The following is a 21,025-nucleotide window of genomic DNA, read 5'->3' on the forward strand; positions in this document are numbered from 1 at the left end:
GTCTTCTTTCAAATTTCATTCATTAACAAATAAATACACCCATACACTCTACCACAGATTGATTTTCTAGCATGTATTTCTTTAAAAAAACAAATTTTAACCCTCACCTTCTGTGTTAGAACCAATACCGTGTATTGGTTCCAAGACAGAAGAGCAGTAAGGGCTAGGCAATGGAGGTCAAGTGACTTGCCCAGGGTCACACAGCTGGGAAGTGTCTGAGGCCAAATTTGAACCCAGGTCTTCTCACTTCCAGGCCTGGCTCACAATCCACTGAGCCACCCAGCTACCTCTCCTAAGATGGATTTTAGGCTAATATTGAGCAGAATTTAGGCTAATATTAAGCAGAATCCCTGGGTCATTTGCCTTTTTAAGTCCTTCTTAAGTCACGCTGGTGCTTCTTGGGGAGGGGGGGGTGGAGAGAAGGGAAAGATTGTGTAATATGTGCTCATATGCCTGCCTGCTCTGCTTTTGCATACTCATTTTCTTATGGCGACAGTCTCCTCCCATTCACTTGGAAATATTCAAGTCTATTTCCTCACCTGCTTGCTCCAGTGCCTACCCTAATACCTTGTCTGGGAACTGACTTCTCAGTCATCTCCTTCTACCCAATGTAAACCTCCAACCAAGGAGTCAAGGCAGTCTCCATGGAGACCTAGGGATAACTAATCTTTCAACATCCCTTGAATATTTCTAGGGTGCTTTCCTCACCGCCACCCTCTAAGGGTGTATCTTGGCACTGGGCTCTGTGTAGCGGCTGAATATTGGGCCTATCCCTCTCCTGATTAAAGACTTGGGTTTTCTGAATATTAAATAATTCTGTGTTTTTTCCAAGTTAATACCCTATGCAGACTCTCAATCTCTAGTCTATGTGAAATGTAAAATTCTCAAAATAGAGTCTTAGTCGGAGAAGTTGAAACCACACAGGAACAAGGTTCCAATGCAGAAGAACATTAAGGGCTAAGAAGTTGAGGTTAAGTGACTTGCCCAGGGTCACACAGCTAAGAAGTGACAGAAACCAGATTTGAATCAATGACCTCTCTTCTCCAGGCCTAGTTCTCTATCCACTGAGCTACCTGGCTGCCCCCTTATTATCAATTCTGTTAAAATTAAATTACAAACTCCAGGTTCTTAATTTCCATAGAGTTTATTAATAATCACTTGAAATAAAGAAAGCAGATAGGTAGGGGTTTAAAGCCTATTTTCTAATCTAAGACTCTGACCATGTGGTTGCTCCACCCACATGGCTCTCCGCCATGTCTCTGACACTGCCTCAGTCCAGGAAATCCAGAGGCCCCCCCCCCCAATTCCTTCCTTTCTCCTCCCTTCATGTCCACAGGTGTCACCTGTGCATTCACATAAGGTCCAGTCAAGCAGTCCAGGATGTGAAATGCAAGATGCTGGTGGGACAGGAAGTCCACACCCATGGGGGTTGAAGGGATTCTCTTTACACAATTTTTAGACAGAAGAACAGCAAGGGCAAGGCAATTAGGGTCAGATCACTTGCCCAAGGTCACACAGCTAGAAAGTGTTTGAGGTCACATTTAAATTCAGGTCTTCTAGCTTCCAGACCTGGCACTCTATCCACTGCACTACCTAGCTGCATTTCTAACTGAACCCTAAAGAAATCAATGAGAAAGGGCTAGTACTACTAATAATAATAATATTTCAAATTGCCCTTGAAAACTCAGCCATTAAATTGTACTACAGCCAGAACATTTCCACTAACTGAACTCTTGTCTACAACTGCCCAGACATGATATTGAGCCATAAGAACTTCCGAAGAACGTTTTAAGTGGGTGTTAAAGTACAAATATTCATCATCTCCAAGATGCATGGAACTAAAAGCTTTCAAAACGCAGAGATCTAACAGCAATCAAAATCGGGGGAAGAGGACGATGAGCTCCCATCATCTTGTCATCCTGTCAGCTACTGCAGTTTTATTGAGGATGCTTTCAGTGAGCTGCTTCCTAACACTCTTCTCTGACTACAAAAAGCAGTTACTTCATCCATCTGTGCAGCAACCTGCAGAACATTAAATAGAAAAGAATATTAGCAGGATAACTCTTGTTCCCAGACAGCTTTCCTCTGAGCTCCGTCAGAACAATGATAAGAATGATCTGTCAATAATAATCTACAGCACTCTAAAGACTGCACAGTGCTTTGTGTACATACTCATTTGAGCTGAACAATGACCCAGAGAAGAAGTCAACAGAACAGAATTAAACAAAAATGAAAAGCCATCAAAGTGTATTTGAGCATTGAACTTTGAGTCGGAAAGTATGTCTTATGGGTTCAAATTCTACCTGAGACATTTACTGACTAAATGTAAGGAGACCCTGAGCAAATCTCAATCCCATCTCTATTCCCTTCTAGCTCTAAATCTATGATCCTATGAATATAACCATTGATCCAGCGAAAGGTCTGTTTCAAAACACTTAAATGTCATTTTTTGTTCTCCAAGCTGTTCTCCCCTCAATTTTTACCTTGAATTTATTTCATGTATATTTTGTAGGGGCACAGTGGTTAAAGGGCTGGGTTTGAAGTAAGGAAGATTCATCTTCCTGAGTTCAAATCTAGCCTCAGATGCTTAGTGACTGTATGACTCTGGGCAAGTCACTTAACTCTGTTTCAATTTGCTTATATGTAAATAAGCTGAAGAAGGAAATGGCAAAGCACTCCAGTATCTTGTCAAGAAACCTCCAGACTGAGTCACTCTGAGAAAGGCATGATTTAACAATAAATATTTTGCATATGAATATATATATATATATATATATTTGTTGAGGGAAGGACGTTTTCATTTCCGTCTTTATGTAACACAGTGCCTAAAAATGTTTGTTGGTTGATGGCCATTTTCTGCTTTGCTTTTAAGAATCAAAAATCAAGGAGAGAAAATGAGGCTGGGTTCTGGCATACAAATGGCCTCCTCATATAAACCACTCCCTTGTCCCTAGTACCAGAGACTCTGCTGCCACTGCCATGGGAGCCATTGTAAAAAGTCTGGATGCTCTCTGAGAGCTTCTGGGTTCAGGGGTGGCTGTGGGAAAGAAGTAAGGAAACATAGATGCTGCTTGATGGAACTGATCCTTAGGAAGGCCGACAGACTCAGGAAGGGCAGGTTTATCTGCATTGTGCTCCCCACCCCACACATACATACACCCAGCCTGTCCCAAATTACCTTTCCCCCTCACTGCCCAACATTACCACACTACCTGAAATTCCACCAATTAGAGATTCATTTGGGTTAAGCCAGCTTCTTTTAAAAATGCAAATGCCTCTGAGTGGTGGGCGAGTTTTCATTCTGGGGGAGAACTGGTTCCATCTGGTTCCTGATGCCCACTGCACAGAGGAATGGGGTGTGTGGGTGACCGGAAGTACTCTCCAAAGGCCAAGGGAGCTCCGAGCAACTTAGACAATAGGGAAGACCAGCACAGGGTGGCTACCCTTAAAGGATTAAAGGGTCATAAGGCACCGATCTGAAGGTAGAAGGGACCTTAGAGACTGAGTCCAGTCTTCCCATTTTACAGACAAGGAAATTTAGGCTCTGAAAAGATAACTTGCCTAGGTTAGTCAATCAACAAGCATCTCTTAAGCACCTACTATGTGCTAGGCACTATGTTAAGTGCTAAGTCACACACAATAAGTATTGAGGAAAAATTAAAATATACTTCTTCCTGAAAACTAGGAAAAAAGAAAGAAATGCAAAAGGGAGAAAGATGATACTCCTCAACAAAAGAGTTTTTTCACAGCTCTGCCCAAGTCCAGCCAAAGGTAAAGCTGGAAGATAACTTAGAGATGTTTTAGATCAGCCACCTTATTTTATTGTTTAAAACATAATTAAACAAAAGTATTAAAAAAAAGTAGCTAGGTGGCTCAGTGGATAGAGAGGCAAGTCTGGAGTCAGGAGGGCCTAGGTTCAAATTTGACCTCGCTATGTGTGATCCTGGGCAAGTCACTTGACCCCGTTTGCCTAGTTCTTGTCCTTCTGTTTTAGAATTGATATTAAGACCAAAGGTAAAGGTTTTTTAAATAATTATGTTATAATATTTTATTTCAACAGTCTTCTTAGAAATTCTGAATTCCTCCTTGCACTCCCATTGAAAAGGCAAGCAATATGATCTCCATTAAATATGAAATCTTGCAAAACCTATTTCCGTATTAGTTAGCCATGTTGCACGAGAGACAGAGAGAGAGAGGCAGAGAGAAAGTGAGTGCCAAAAGTATGTTTTCATCTGTCCTGAGGATTCATCAGTTCTCTCTCTGGAGGCGGATAGAACTTTTCATTATGAGTTCTTTGAAACTGTCTTGGATCACTGTATTGATCAAAGTAGCTGAGTCTTTCACATCTACCGCTTCGTTTTACAATTGAGGAAACTGAGGCCCCCAAATGACTTGTTCAAAAGTCCCACAGGCAGAAACTCTTGTTCTTGCTCTCTCCTGAGTTTTTGTAGCCAAGATCCAGAAATTCAGGGTAGTGTTGTTAGTTATTAGCCTTAGTATCTCACAGGATGAATGCTTTCCACGAAAATGTTACATGAAACAATGTTTCAGGGAGTAGGCAGGCAGTGCTGCAAGAACAAGTTTGTAAATTGGTTATATTGTCCTAACTGAGAGGAGGGAAGAGCTGGAAGGGCAGAAGAAAAAGGGAGTAGGGTGGATTCTAATATTGAGCTGCATGCATTGCAGCTCAGGGAAATAGACTGCAGCTAGAACGGTGGGAAATGATGGGGAGGAGGCCAAAGCTGAGGTACAACTGAGCTCATTTGTTGTTCAGTTGTGGCTGACTCTGGGATCCCACTCTGGGGTTTCTTGACAAAGATATTGAAGTGCTTGGCTGTTTCCTTCTCCAACTCATTTTATGAATGAATAACTGAAGCAAACAGGGTTAAGTGACTTGCCCAGGGTGACACAACTTCTAAGTGTCTGAGGCTAGATTCGAATTCCGGAAGATGGATCTGCCTGACTCCAACATCAGCTCTCTATCCATTGGCTACCTAGTTGCCCACATAAATGCTAACTAATAGTAATAAAAATGTATACCTCTTTGGTTAATCAGGGAAACTTTGTACTCAACAAAACCTAATTCAGATTAAAATATTTATTTCTATACTCTCCCATACTACATGAGATCCCAAACCTTTTTCTCGTTTTTGTTTAAATGGAATAAAACCAAATATATCATATTTATCCAGGGAAAATGGATTTCCTCTCCATTCATATTTAGGGGAAAAAGTTGACATTGAAAATAAAATAAGAATTGCTTCTATCACCCAAGTAACCGAAAATAGGTACTTGTTTCTTCCATTTGTAAAGCAGATATTTTTACTTAGTAAATATATCAAATATTTTATTTATAACTCATTTATCCACAGGTCACTCTTATGTGAATACAGTCACTTTATCTGGATCAGAATATTAATTTAAAGACTTGATTTATTTATTAATTGATTTATACAGAGTATTCAGTATATGTGTGTGTATATATCCATATACACACATATGTGTCTAGTGTGTGTATATACACACACACATATATGCACACATGCAATTTTCAGGTAGAAAATTTTGTTACAAAGTGAATTTTTTCATTTTTATTATTATTAAGAAAAATGACAATTTACTCTGTTAGTAACAATATCTTTCAGAGTATTTTGGCACGACAATGCCATCACATTTCAAAATAATAACTCCCTGTTCTCTGTCCCAATGCTGCCACACAATTTTGCAAAGAGCCTTCCTTTTAATGAACCTTTTTTATAATTGATTATTGTTGTAACAACATAAAAAAAAAACTGTATGCAGCTCCTCACCCACATTTCTAGATATAAGCGATTGTCAGATATATAATTCAGATACACATGTATCTGATTTACCCATGGGCCCACATTTTTAACTGGTGCTTAGAGACAGGACTGCCTTTAATCTGAAACTCTGGTCAAATTCCAAGAGAAGAGTCCAAAACAATTCTCCCTTCTTGAATGATTTTCATTCTGAAACTGAGATTTTTTTTCTTGTCTGGTTCTCACAAAGTACCACCTTCCCAGCCATCAGAGCATACTATACAGATGCAATCAAATGAATATCTTTAACTATATTGGTTGCTTCATCCACTTGCAATGCAAAATAAGAAGCTTTCAGTTTCTGAATTAGTTGATTGCACTGATCTTCAGACAAAGGGGCAATTAACCTTCCCATCTTCTTATCTGGGAATGAAATCTTTGGAAACTGCTTTTCATGTGCTTTGTCAGGTTGTCTCTCAACCTTATGCAAGTTGAAACAATGTTTCTCCTATAGAAAAAGTTTTTTACACTTGGCAACTCTGTAGGCACCCTCCTAGGATATAAGCAATCCTTTTCCTGTCACAGATAAGATTTTTGGAAATAATTGCCTTGACTTATTCAAAGAATATCATTTTCTCTGGGAAATTCTCATTTTGCTCATGTAATCTGTACATACACATTCAAGATGTTTCAATTTATTCAGTTTCATGAAATCCATGGCTAAGGAGTTAACACAAAGCAAACAACTTTCCTCGCCGATAAAAGTTTTATGAATCCTAGTTATAAATATAATGGCTTAGATTTTCTGGATTTGTCATTTTTATTGTTTGCTTCCAATACTTCAACCCTATTTCAGATGTTCCAATGACTTTTTAACTGTTTATGAATTTATACATTACAAAGTGATATTATTTCATTTTTTAATTAAAAAATTTAAGATAATTAAATTTAAACTTGTGTTGAAAATATCCAACACTTTTATGTAACCTTTCTCCTTATTTCTTTTTTTTTAAATCCTGGACTCTTTTGGAAACCAAGTGATGTTGAGAAAGATGACAAATATTACTTCCCCACAAAGATCATTTACCCTTGCATTTATACACTTCATTTTCAATGGAGCAAGCCCAGGAGAACACGACTCATTTGTGTCATGAGCCTTCAGCAACAGATGGCAACCCATAAAATATAATGCCTGCTTCATGTTTGATAATAACAACTCAAATTTGACCTAATTTGTATATACGAAGTTAGAAAATATTGTTCTGCAAATATGTGAATGTATTCACTATCAGAAACAAATTGACCAGGTTAGTTTAACTTTTGTTGACTTTATTTTGGCCTTCGTTTTCAATGAAAAAAAGGGATTGTATTTGGGTGGGCACTGTAGTTTTAAAAATCTAATAATTTAGTATATTATTTTGGCATGCCACTCTTTAGAAAACTCTACCTTAAAATGCTATGAAAATGCAAGCTATTATTGTTATTTTCCATTAAAGCCATACTTACTTTCTCATGCTCCATTAGTGTAGAAGTGATCTTCGGTTCTTAAAGACGGGTAGGAGGTCCTAGTAAACTGGAAAAGTTGTGAGTCTGAGACCAAGGATGGACCATGTGCCTATGGGAGAGGTTTAGCCCTGGGATGGCCACAGGATGATGGATTTTTTGGTCATATCAACTCCAGATGACAAAGTCACAGAGCCGTTTCATTATTTATTAAAGGATAGAGTACCCATACCAAGAGCAATATACATCCTTGAAGTATTGCTATATTACTGACTGAGACAGGCCCAACAAAATCCTATGTGACCCATAACATAGCTGAATAATAAGATAGGAATAGCCAACATGATTTCTTTTTATAGTATCCAGTCACCTAAACTACAGTTCAATTACATCATGAGTGGAAAGAATACTGTATTCAGAATTCAAAGACTTGGGTTCAAAAACCTTCTCTGGCACACAGTTACCTGCATAGCTTTGGGCAAGTCACTTAAACTCTTCAGGGCTCAGTTTCCTCATCTATAAAATGAGACAATCAAAATGGACAACTTCTATCATTCCTTCCAGTTCTAAAGTGATACCATCAACTTTTAGAGAAACTTTAGCCATCAATCATCTGTTTTATTATTAATAAACAATAATTTTTAGAATAATCTAACCCACCTGGAAGTTTAATATTGCTTGCCAAAGGGAAACCTTTGTATACTCTCAGGTTTTTGTTTTATTGTGTTTCCCAAGTCAGAAGCAATTCAATAGAAAGAAATACGGGGTTAGAAACTGAGTTAGAGAACCCAACTTGGCAATCACTTAATGTATCTAGGTCTTGATAGAAGATAGAAGACCTGAAGAAAAATGAAAGGGGTTTGGCTAGAAAATGTTTAAGATTCCTTTTGGCTCTAAATCTTTGAACTCCTATGAACTGTTCTTTTTCCTTGGTTAAAATAACCCCTCTTGATGTCCATTAATTGAAGAATGGCTGAACAAGTTATGGTATATGATTGTGATGGAATACTATTGTGCTATAAGAAATAATGAGCAAAATGGTTTCAGAAAATTCTGAGATGTATATGAACTGAAGCAGAGTGAAATTTGCAGAACCTGAATAACGTCAAACATAGTAACACCACCATAACAATGATCAACTGCAAGTGCAAGATTTGACTACTCTGACAATTCCAAAGAAAGCATAACAAAAAAGGTGATCCACATTCAGAGAGAGAATGGATGAACTCTGAGTGCAGATTAAAGCATGTTTTTTCATTTTCTTTATTTTTCTTGTGTGTTGTTTTTTTTAATGTGTGTTTCCTCTTACAACGTGGCTAATATAGAACTGCTTTGTATAATTTGACATGTATAATTATAGCATCCCAGGTATATTATCATCTTAAAAGTATTATTGATGTCTTGATATTGTAACCTATGTGCTCATATACCAGACTCATGGTCATGTTACTTCTTGATTATTGTATTTCCAAATCTTCAGTCCAAATGTCAAAAAAAAATCCTGGACAGGACATTAGCTGCCACTGGGTCCTAACCACCTCCTTGTTAGACCACATTCCATACCAAGTCACATGTTTGATTGACCTCCTCTTCTGTGATTACATGGTTGTCATTTGAACCAATGTTAAATCCTATGCCATTTCACATATTCATTAGCTACCTCCCACTCAATTCCTGATTTCTCCAATAAAAGACTTGGAACACATGCAGCTTTCTCTCTCTCTCTCTCTCTCTCTCTCTCTCTCTCTCTCTCTCACACACACACACACACACACACACACACACACACACACACACACACACACACAAACACACACACACACACACACCATCAAGAGGAGTACACACGATGGAGCCCATGTTATTCAACTCTTTGTCTCTGAGTCTTTCTTCCTTTATTATGTTCCCCCCCTATCCCCTTCACCCATTTTCCCTCAGTTTCCAATTCTCCTTCTCAGGTGTCCATCCAAGAATATATTAATTTGTGGCTGCAGGCAACTGCAACAATCAATATCATATTGCCTACCTTTTCAAAGGTGAGGGAAAGGAAAAATGGGAAAAGCATCGGGCACTCAACATTTCTAAAAATTTTAAATGTAATTGGAAATGTCTAGTGAAATAAATAAAAACATTTTTTAAAGTAATTCTTTTGGGGCAACTAGAATGCTTGTTGGATTCAAAATGGATTCAAATCTAGTCTCAGATACTTCCAAGCTGTGTGACCTTGGGCAAGTCATTTAACCCCCATTGCCTAGCCCTTACTGCTCTTCTGCCTTGGAACCAATACACAGTATTGATTCTAAGACAGAAAGTAAAGGTTTTATTATATGTATGTAATATTTCAAGAGAGAAAGAATGCTAAGGACTAAGATCATCAGGAAAGTCTCTTGTAGAATGGCCCTGGGCAAGTCCCTTAACCCCCACTGTCTAGCTATTACCACTCTTCTGCCTTGGAACCTGTACATAGTACTGATTCTAAGATGGAAAGTAAGAGTTTAATAATAATAATAATAAATAACCCTTCTCTTTTTTTGTTTTTGTTTTTTTTTTAGTTACAGGAATGGAATGGTTACTGAATGAGTAAAAAGAAACTAATTTCAAAGACTGGTTTTTTTCTCACCTGGAGGGTGCAGACTAGTGGACTATCTTATGGGGAAATGTGCTTCGAATTTATGAATCCTCTCTGAAATGAAGACTTGACTTAAAGGGTCCAGATGGAGTTGGGTTTGACTGTCTTTTCCTTGGAAGAGTGTAAAAACTGTGGAACCAGTTTAGCTGCCACATTTTTTGAGAAAATATCATATCATTCATGGAAAACAAGTTAGATTGTAAGCTCCTTGAGAGCAGGGCCTGTCTTTTGCCTCTTAGCACAGTCCCTGACACAGGGTAGACACTTAATAAATGTTTATTGATTGATTGGACAGAAAGGATAGCTGGATTTAACTTTCGTGACCTGGGGAATTAAAGCAAACTAGAGACTCAGCCCTGGATTATATATAGAAAGATTGAATTAGCACACTTGTGCATCTTCCAGGTCTGGGCTGGGTAGGATCTTGATAAGTATGACTGATTATCTCTAACTTTAAATATTCATTTTTCTTAACCCAGGGCAAGAGAAGAGGAAGAAGGGGAGAAAAGAGGAGTCAAGTTTTTCAACAGAACAGTTTTAAGGAGTAAGAATTTTTTGATAAGAAAAGTTTTTCCAGGCAGTAAAAATCTGATTGGGACAGGAGTTGGTCCACAGGCCTGCCACTGAGAAGTGCTGCTCTGAATTAATAAAGATCAGAGTTGAAGAAGCTAGGGATGTTTGCTGTTGTTCCCTTATGTCCAACTCTTTAAGACCCCATTTGGGGTTTTCTTGGCAGAGATACTGGAGTAGTTTGCCATTTCCTTCTCCAGCTCATTTGACAGATGAGGACACTGAGGCAAACAGGGTAAAGTGACTTGCCCAGGATCACACAGCAAGTAAGTGTCTGGGGCTAGATTTGAACTCAGGAAGATGAAGCTTCCTGACTCCAGGCCCAGCAGTCTATCCACCTAGCTACTCTTCTGCCTAGAGAAAAAAAGGAGATTTGGGAAGTTTTATAGCTCTTTTCAAGTATCTGAAGTGCTGTCATATTGAAGAGGTATTAAACTTTTGATATCTGGACTCAGAGGGCAGAACTTTATCAAAGGGTAGAAGCTATATAGGCAAGCAGATTTGAGTTCTTCTAAATGTAAGGGTAGAGGTTAATTGACTAAATCAATAAACCACAGCTCTCCTTTTCTCTGAAGCTTTGTTTGTAGATGTTTCAGAGTCATTTTCTCATTCTGGGATTGTATTTCCAGCATCCCCCTTTATGGTGGTCTTCTTCTTCTGTTTGTTCATTCTTCTAATCTTCTTCCTGACTCTGAACTTGACATTAGGGCTGAACTATGCAGAACTTCTAGAACTTCTTGTCCTATTGCAATTTTCTTAGAGTACTGAATGTTGTATTTTTCTAGGATCTCAGGGATGCAGGCTGGGGACCTGCAAACTTTCAATGTTGCACAAGTGATCTGATCCAGGGAAATGTCTGATTGCTGGTCCCCACTGGTCTAAGTTCTCCAAGTTCCTGACCTGGATTTGGGCCTGGGCAAGAACTGGCTGCTGCTGTACTCTGTCCCTACTAGCCAGCTGGAAAGCTCTGTCGATTTAGTGTGGCAGAATTGTAGGTTTCCCTTTGGCTAGGTTGGGCTAAATTCTGGAAATGAACCCAATTTGAGCCTTCAGTCTAGTCTGAGTTACACTTCCCACTGCTTCTGATAGCTTCTGAATTAAACGTCCTCCTTTCTCAATATCACCCTACCCAGAATGCCTCCTCCATGTGCAGGATAAGTATTGTGGGTTTTTTAATTAATAATCAATAACCAAGCACTATATTTTATAAAATTTTATCAATAATAACTAAAACAGAAGAACTGCCTGACTTCAGCCTGGTCGGCAGGACCGAGAGAGGAAGAGGGAGAAGTTACCACCATTTAAATACAATCACAAGAAAAAATCGTGGTGACACAGGAAAAGGAAAAGGGGATTGTGGGAAATGTAGTCTCTAGGGTTCAATATTCTAAATCAATACAGTATGTGACCCAGAACTGGGAGTAAGTGACACTACTAAGTATTAGTTGGCAAAGCTTTGAGTTCACACTTCTCACAGTGCCCTGGAATGGGTCAGGTGGAGCCCTGAAATATGTCTAGCATCTTTTCTTGTCCTGGTACACAGCCTTTCCCTGGGTAGTAGAGTTCTCTGTACACTGTATGCTTCTGGCCCGATCTCATTCCCAGAATTGTCTCTTACTGACAAACTGGGCTAGACACACTTGCTTCTTTCTTTCTTTCTTTCTTTCTTTCTTTCTTTCTTTCTTTCTTTCTTTCTTTCTTTCTTTCTTTTTTAAACCCTTACCTTCCATCTTGGAATCAATACTGGTGGTTCCAAGGCAGAGAAGCAGCAAGGGCTAGGCAATGGGGGCTTAAGTGACTTGCCCAGGGTCACACAGCTAGGAAGTTTCTGAGCTGCCTATACATAATTATTTCAATGTACCTGAATGGATTCAAGTATATTATAAATTTATAAGAGTAACAAACCAGGGCAGCTAGTTGACTCAGTGGAAATAGAGCAGTGGTCAGAGATAGGAGATCTTGGGTTCGAATTTTATCTCAGACACTTCCTAGCTGTGTGACCCTGAGTAAGGCATTTAACTGCCATTGCTTAGCCCTTAGTGTTCTTCTGCCTTATTGATTCTAAGACAGGAAGGTAAGGATTTTTTTTTAAGTAAGAACCAATGGCCACAGGATATGAATAAGTAGTTGGGAGAGAGGGGTTGGCTGTAGGTTATTTATTTATTTAAAAATATATTTTCATGGTTATATGATTCGTGTTCTCTCCCTCCCCTCCTGGAGCTCACAAACAATTATCTCTCAATTTCTATTTCCATATTATTCATTTTTGTAATTGAACAAGTAGTTTTTAAATGAAAACAAGTTATCAATAACTACTTGAAAAAAATTACTCCAACTCTCAATAATCAGAGAAATATACATTAAAAAGATTCTGAGATGCCACCTTACATATATTAAGTTGGTAAAGATAGCTAAAAAGAGAAAATTCAATACTAGCAAAGCAATGGAAGAATAGACACAATACTATATTTTTTGTGCCAATTCAAGCTGAAAAGCATTTATTAAAATCCTACCATGTGCCAGACATTGTGCTAAGCTCTGAGGATACAAAGAAAAGGAAAACATAGTCTCAGATCTCAAAGACCTCACATTCTAATGCAAGGGATTACTCTTTCCTGGTAGATACATCAACTGATACAATCTTTTGGGGAAATATATAGTAAGAGCTACAAAATTGTCAGTAACCTTTGGTCTAGTGAATGCACCAGGAGGACTATACACTAAACATATTAATGAAAGGGGAAACAAAGGAAGGTTTATCTGTACAAAAATATTCCCTGAAGCTTAATAGCAAAAACTTGGAAATAATGCACATGACCACTGATTAGGAAATAACTGAACAATTTGGGGTTTAGGGGTGCAATGGAATAATATAACTCCATAATATGTGGCAAATATGAAGAACATAAAGAAATGTAAGGGTGCATATGAAATGAAGTAGAATGAAGAAAGCAGAATCAGAATATATCAGACTGACTATGCAAATGAGAGCAGAAAGATGAGAAAAATCTGTAGCATTTTAAACACAAAGTAGACATGGAAACAAATTGGACCCTTTATTATTATTTTATTTAAAGTTAACATATACATTTTAATAACAAATATGAAGAAATTTGAAGTTCATTTTTTATGTATGATCATTTTATTGTTTATTTATTTTATTGCTTTTGTTGGTCCCTGCTAATTTTATACCCTATTTTAAACCCTTACTTTCTGTTTTAGAATCAATACTGTGTATCGGTTCCAAGACAGAAGATGAGTAAAAACTAGGCAATGTGACTTAAGTGATTTGTCCAGAGTCACAGGGCTGGGAAGTGTTTGATTTCAGGTTTGATCCCAGGACCTCCAGTCCCTAGGCCTGGTTCTCAATTTACTGAGCCACCCAGCTGCCCTCTAAGTTTACCTTTTTTTTTTTAATTATTAAGAAGAAAAAAAGGCTTGTACAAAAATATTCATAGCTGCGCTCTTTGTGGTGGCCAAAAATTGGATAACGAGGGGATGACCATTGGGGAATGGCTGAACAAATTGTGGTATATGTTGGTGATGAAATACTATTGTGTTAAAGGGAATAATAAAGTGGAGGAATTCCACGTGAATTGGAACAACCTCCAGGAAGTGATGCAGAGCGAAAGGAGCAGAACCAGGAAAACATTGTATACAGAGACTGATACACTGTGGTACAATCGAATGTAATGAACTTCTCCATTAGTAGCAATGCAGGGATCCAAACATCTTGGAGGAATCTATGAGAAAAACCACTATCCACATCCAGAGGAAACATTGTGGAAGTAAAAACACCAAAGAAAAACAACTTTAATACATGGGCTGAAGGGATATGGTTGGGGATGTAGACTCTAAATGAACATCCTAATACAAATATCAACAACATGGAAACAGGTTCTGATCAAGGACACAAGTAATACCCAGTGGAATTGTGTGTCGACTGGGGGAAGGGTGGGTGGAGGGGAGGGAGGGAAATAAAGTGAGTATTGTAACCAAAAATAAAATCTGAGGTCAGATTTGAATCCAGATCTTCTGTGCTCCAAGCCTAGCTGACACTCCTTAATAATTTTTTTTAAACCCTTTAAACCTTCCATCTTGGAATCAATACTGTGTATTGGTTCTAAGGCAGAAGAGTGGTAAGGGCTAGGCAATGGAATTAAGTGACTTGTCCAGGGTCACACAGCTAGGAAGTGTCTGAGGTCAGATTTAAACCTAGGACCTCCCATCTCTAGGCTTGGCTCTCAATCCACTGAGCTACCCAACTGTCTCCTCCGTAATAACAGCAATGTTATTAAAACAAACAACCTTAAAAGATGTAAAAAAACCTGTTGCAATGACCAACCTTAATTCCAGAGAACAAATGCTAAAGCCCAATATCCAATGTGGCCTCTAGATGCAGAATGAGATATACATTTCTGGACCCAGACAATATGGAAATGTATTTTACTTGACTGTATTTGCCACAAAGATTCTTTTTTTTCTTTATTTTTCCAGTGAGGAGTCAGGAAGGTAGGAAAGAGAAAATAAATGAATATTAATAAAAATTGGTTTTAATTAAAAATTAATAAAATAAGAAAAGGCCCACTGGACCTGGATTGTGCATTGGCAGAGGAGGAGAGAGAAAAGAAAAGGTAGGCACTCTTATGAGGGCACCGAGGTATGGTTTCAGACACAGAAAGAAGAAACATGTTATTAGGTACTGAATGTAACAAATCTCTAACCCAGAGACCTGACAGAGAATGGCAGAGTCTTCACACCTTAATCCGGATAATAGAGGTCAATAAATCTTAGATTATAGTATGTGTAAAAAGGTTTTGGAGCCAAGGGCTCAGATCTTAGATTTAATTCCATGACGTACAGGATTTCCGAGGAACCTCAACAAAGATTCAGCCACAGGCAGTCCCTTAGCCTTCCTAGATTACAAAATGATAATGGGACTTGGAACTGAAAGGGATGTCAGACATCATCTAATTCAATCTCTTTATTTTACAGCTGAAGAAACTGAGGAGGACAGGCTAAGTGATCTACCTGAAGTCACACAGGAAAAGGTAGGAACTCAAACACAGGGCACAGCATCATGGAGAAATAGAGGTCATCTAGTCTAACTCTCTCATAAAGCCCCGGAGAGGTTATATGACTCTAATTCCAGTGTCTTCTCCTCTCCGCCTTTGGGGTTTTTTTTGTTTGTTTGGTTGGTTGGTTGGTTTTTTTATGACTGCTATTAATTAAACATTTCTATTTTAATTTCTATTTTCTAAAACCCTTACTTTCTTCCTTAGAATCAATACTGTGTATAGGTTCCAAGGCAGAAGAGCGGTAAAAACTATGCAATTGAGATTAAGGGACTTGCCCAGAGTCACATAACTAGGAATTGTCTAAGGCTAGATTTGAACCCAGGACCTTAACCAGCTCACTGCCCTCAGTGTTTATCATTTAGGAAAAAAATTCCCATTCCTTATGGGGAGGAAGGAGGGGTGGGGGGTTGAACTGAAAACAAAGCTCTATACCATCGAGGTATGTTAAATTAAAGAGAGTTATATCTCTTTTGATATTCTACCCTTATAAAACTCTATCACTTTCCCCTAAGTAGGCTTCAGTAATCTATGAACAAGGAAGGGCTACATTTCTCTGGAATGCCTCCCAAGGGCCCATGCCCTTGGTGTGGGAGAGGGCACAATAAAGGGTTAAATAGTCTTGACCCCTCTAAATATTCACAAAACTGCTACCCTCTTCCTCCCTTTCAGAGTTCTGGAATTGTAGAGTCCAAAGAAATATGGGGAGGATGTTGGGGTGGGGGAGGAGAAGAAGGGGGAAAAACTCTGTCCTTTTCCTTCCTTTTGACCTCAGGACAGCCAGTTTGGTTAAGGAATGGGAAGCTCAATAAGCTAGAAGGCAGTCTTAATTGGTCCAGTTTCCACCCGCCAGCCATAGGTTGTTGGCCCCTGACCTCTGTGGACAGGAAATTGAACAACTATGTTTCCTGTAGGGATAAATAGATTAATCTTTTCCAACCAGTTAGAAAGGTGATTCTGGTGCTTCTCAAAGGCATTCAATACCTCTTTGTTCATTTTTTCCAGTAAAGGATTTACTGTGAATTCTCTTTTTTTAGCAGCTAACCTAGATGCTTAGATAATAATCTTGATTTCCAGCAACAGTGCTGGAAATGTGCTCTCTGTGCATCTTCCAGTGGACTTCTTGTCTCAGCAAAAATGAAATACTAATTTTGTTTGGCCACATGTGTATATCTTTTAGTACATTTTTATTGGTTTGGGGGTAGGGAGGGATAGAGGAGGAAAGACTAATTTTCAAAAATATTACTTCCAATTCCCTTTCAAATATTGAATTGGAAAACCACCCTTCTCAATGGTCTTCCAAATATTTCCAACAGAAAAACGCGATAGAATCGATTGGAGGTAAGAGTTGCTAAAATTAGTCATACCTCCCCTTTGTTTACAGCAAACCTATACTGCTGAAAAGGAAACTGGGAAATTTTCATTTGGGCAAAAAGCTTGCAATGACTTTTGTCATCAAGCTGGAACTTGTAAACTCTCCCAGCCCCAATTTTTGGGATTTGAAAGAGTCCTTTATGATCATCTGTTGTTCCTCCTTGACTTAAATTCTAAAGATAAACTTGCAGTAGTCTGTGTGACTAGGAGGATGAATATAATGACCTTCTCTGCTATGTATTTCATTGATGAAATATAGCATGAAAAAACTAAGCTGGTAAGTTTCTACCATCATCTTCTTCTTTTAAAATGTTATGGAATCAGTTTTGTGTTAGAAGAGATTTCCAGGGTTCCCTAGTTCAATCCCTTCATTTGACAGATGAAGAAACATGCCTAGAGAAGAGGAGTGACTTTCTCACTTCACTAGAAAGAAACACCACTGGGGTTTGAACTTACGTCTTCAATCTGCTAGTCTAGCACTCTTTCCCCTGCTCCATTCTGTCTGATGGGGCTCAATGGCTTTTTCTGAAGCCTAAACAAGGAAACTGAATGAAAAGACCAAAGAAGAAGGGCCCCTAGACAGCCATGACTAATATTTTTTTCCTCCTCTTTTCTTAAGACTTGAGTGAATCCTAGCACAAGCTGGGTGCTGAAAACATTGTATATCTCCTTATTAATGAGCTTTGACTGTCACTCTGAGAGGCTGAACTCGGGTCTCAAGTCAGGATTCAGGGTCACCTATACATTTTCTGGGATGATAATCAGATCTTAACGCCTGAAATCAGGACAATTTTGTTTTCAGTAGTGAGATGGTTCTGGGGGAAAACAGACCTGACATCATCTTTAGAAAAACTTTGGAAAAGTCCTTTGGCACTGAAAGGAAATCTCTTTGGCTGGGTGGACCCCAGTTCCGAGGCTATTTCCCAGAAGGCTACATGTGTCAAAAGCTTTGTAAATCTTAGAATATTATATAAATGCTAGTGGCCGTTATTGTTATTTTATTATTGATATCTTGGAAATCCTCTTCAAGCTTATCACACACCAAGGAAGGTGAGGCTTTTAATCTTTTTAAAAACATGGCAGCAATTTCATAGAACCTTCCCATATCCGTTACACTGACTTTTATTTTCATGCTTCTGTCATCTAGTGGGGGAAATGCTGCATTTGGAATCAAAGGGAAGTTAAGCGCCAGTGAGCTCAGAAATCTTGGAGGCTGTGTCCATCCTGCTGCTACTGCTAATAGAACAGATCTCAAGAACATGCCCACAAGGAGCTCCAGCATTCAGCTTCATCTCTGACATTTTCTGCCTTGCCTTTGTGTCCACTGGGTGATCTCCCTTCCCCTTTTTACCTCTTACTCTAAGAATGACAATCAAATCACTACTGTCATTGCCACTGGAAAGGGTGTATCAATTGGACTGTCTTTGTATCTTCAATGCTTAGCACAGTGTTTGTCAGGAAACACACAATGAATTTTTTTATTCATTAATAGGACCTGAGTTCAAAATCCAGTTTTACTTCTTGCTCCCTTTTGTGAACTTGGAACAAGTTGCAACCACTCTTGACCTCAATTTTGTTTGATAGGGTTTGACTAGATGTTTTTAATTTGCATTGTCCGTGAGAAATGTTTTTAAGTGGCTAAAATATTTCTCTTCAAAAATGAGCTACAATGAGGCAGCTAGATGTCCCTGTGGATAGAGAGACAGGTGGCTCAGTGGATAGAGAGCTAGGCCTGCAGATGGGAGGTTCTGGGACAAATCTGGCCTTAGTTACTTCCTAGCGGTGACCCTGGGCAAGTCACTTATCCCCAATTGCCTAGCCTTTACACCTCTTTTACCTTAATATTAATTCTAAGATAGAAGGTAAGAGTTTTTACTTAAAAAAATAAAAGAAGCTACAAGAACTTTGGTGATAAGAAAAAACTATAAACAAAATAGCTGCCTATTGATTAGGAAATGTATGAAAAATTATAGTATATATTATATGTGTGTATGTAGTATATAGTATTATAGTATGGTAATATAACAAAACAGTAATGATAAACAAGAAATTTTAGGAATTCAGAGGAACATGGGAAGTTTTGTAGGAATTGATAATATTAAGTAAGCAGAATCAAGAGAAAAAAAATAACACAATGGCAAACATGTAAACAAAAAAGAATATTAGAACAAAAAGGACCATTAAGTTATGATTATAATAACCAGTTCCAATAACCAGTCTTGGTCCTGGAAAAATGAAGAAGCACCTCCCTTCTTTCTTTTAGTAGAGTGGTAGATGACCATCCATACAGAACATTTCATAAACCATCAAATACAGTCATTATTTTGGTTAGTTTTACATCATTGTTCATCCTTGTTACAAAAGACTGCATATTTTTTTTAAAACCCTTACTTTCCATCTCAGAATCAATACTTTGTATTAGTTCTAAGACAGAAGAGTGGTAAGGGCCAGGCAATGGAGGTCAAGTGATTTGTCCAGGGTCACACAGCTAGGACTTCTCTGAGGCCAGATTTGAATACAGGACCTCCCATCTCTGGGCCTGGCTCTCAATCCACTGAGCTACCCAGCTGCCCCCAAGACTGCATATTTTAAAAATCATTTGGAGGGGACAAGTAGTAGAGAAAGCCTGAATTATATCCAGAAATTACTGTGATATAAAAATAAAAAGAATCAGTAAAATGCATTATTTATAAAACTACCACCTTTAAAAAAAAACAACACAAATTTCATCTTAAAGAAAGATGTGCCGTTCAGTCTTTTCAGTTGTATCTGACTCTGTGACCCCTTTTGGTTTGGTTTAGGGTTTTTTGGCAAAGATACTGGAATAGTCTGCCATTTCTTTCTTCAACTCATTTTACAGATGAAAAAAATGAGGGGAAACAAGATGAAGTGACTTGCCTAGGATTTCAAACTAGTAAATTTCTATGGTTGATTTTGAACTCAGAACTTTCTGACTTCAGGCCTGGCTTTGGGGTCCACTGTGCCAGTAGCTACCCACTAAAGAAAGATAGCCATTTATAAATTTAAGGGGCTACTAGAGCCATAACCAGAAATTTTTGCTCCAGAGCAACTAGTATGAAATGTGCCCTCAACTGAGGGGACTGAAGGCAGATTTACCATCTACCAGCCTTTGAGAGAAAGATTGAGCTCAGAGGTTGTCCTAACAGCAATTGGTGGAAGAACGGGAAGAGGTGCTTACCTTAGCCTGATGTCTGGTAGATTTCTATTTTAACTCATTATTCTTATTCAGTTCTATTGTAGAAACTTGCCTACCAGACTCTTGAGTGTTTCAGGGACCTCTAGGTGTGGCATCTTTTAAATCTGGTTCCCTGGTACAAAGCCCTCGTTGCCTAATGCTCACCGACTGCTTAAAATTGGAAAGAAACAAAGATTAGCATGGCCTCTGCACAAGGATGACATATAAATTTACAAAACATTTATATATATATATGTGTGTGTGTGTGTAATCTACATCGAGGTCTAGGTGTATATATCATTTATGTCGAGGTCTTTGTGTGTGTCGGTGCTGATTCTTTTATTTTTTGGTAGGAGATAATATGATGCAAGGTCTAGTGATAAATTTAGAGCCTCAGCACCTGGCTGAAGCTCCAGCTCTTCTGGACCTCCTGTGTGGCTGTGGTCGAGTCACTGAAGTTGTCTGGCTCTCAGTTTCCTCATCTCTAAAATGGTGAGCTGGCCTCGGTGGCATCTACAGTCCCTTCCAGTTTTAAGTCTACAATGCTACTCCCGTTTCTATATTATCTCCTCTAATTAGAGCTCTGGAGGCTGGGATCAGGATTCAGAATTTTCCAGACTGCTGCTTCTGAGATGTTAATATCCTTTTTTACGGATCTGATAGCAGGCCCTGGTGGTCATTTTCCTAGTAAACGTTTTGTTGCGGTTTGAAGAACTAAGTATATGGCAAATCCTGAGAGGTAGCAATGCCTAGATCAGGCTGTTTGCTGGGCCTCTTATTAAGTTCCCTAACAGAAAGTGTGGAATAACTACACTATTCATGCTTTTAAAGGGAGCTCAGAGTACCTTCCTGCTATTATAGAACACATTATTGTAAAATGCACATTAAATGACTCCCA

General features: G+C 38.5%; 1 non-coding gene across 1 annotated transcript; it reads left to right on the top strand.

Moving 5' to 3' along the window:
• The first annotated feature begins 20,275 nt into the window (after positions 1 to 20,275).
• Positions 20,276 to 20,380, top strand: LOC130458619 (U6 spliceosomal RNA). Its single transcript, XR_008918032.1, has one exon. It is a non-coding gene; the product is annotated as a U6 spliceosomal RNA (small nuclear RNA).
• The last annotated feature ends 645 nt before the right edge of the window (positions 20,381 to 21,025 follow it).

This window comes from Monodelphis domestica, chromosome 3, assembly GCF_027887165.1.
Source record: "Monodelphis domestica isolate mMonDom1 chromosome 3, mMonDom1.pri, whole genome shotgun sequence".
In the NCBI taxonomy this organism is placed as follows: Eukaryota; Metazoa; Chordata; class Mammalia; order Didelphimorphia; family Didelphidae; genus Monodelphis; species Monodelphis domestica.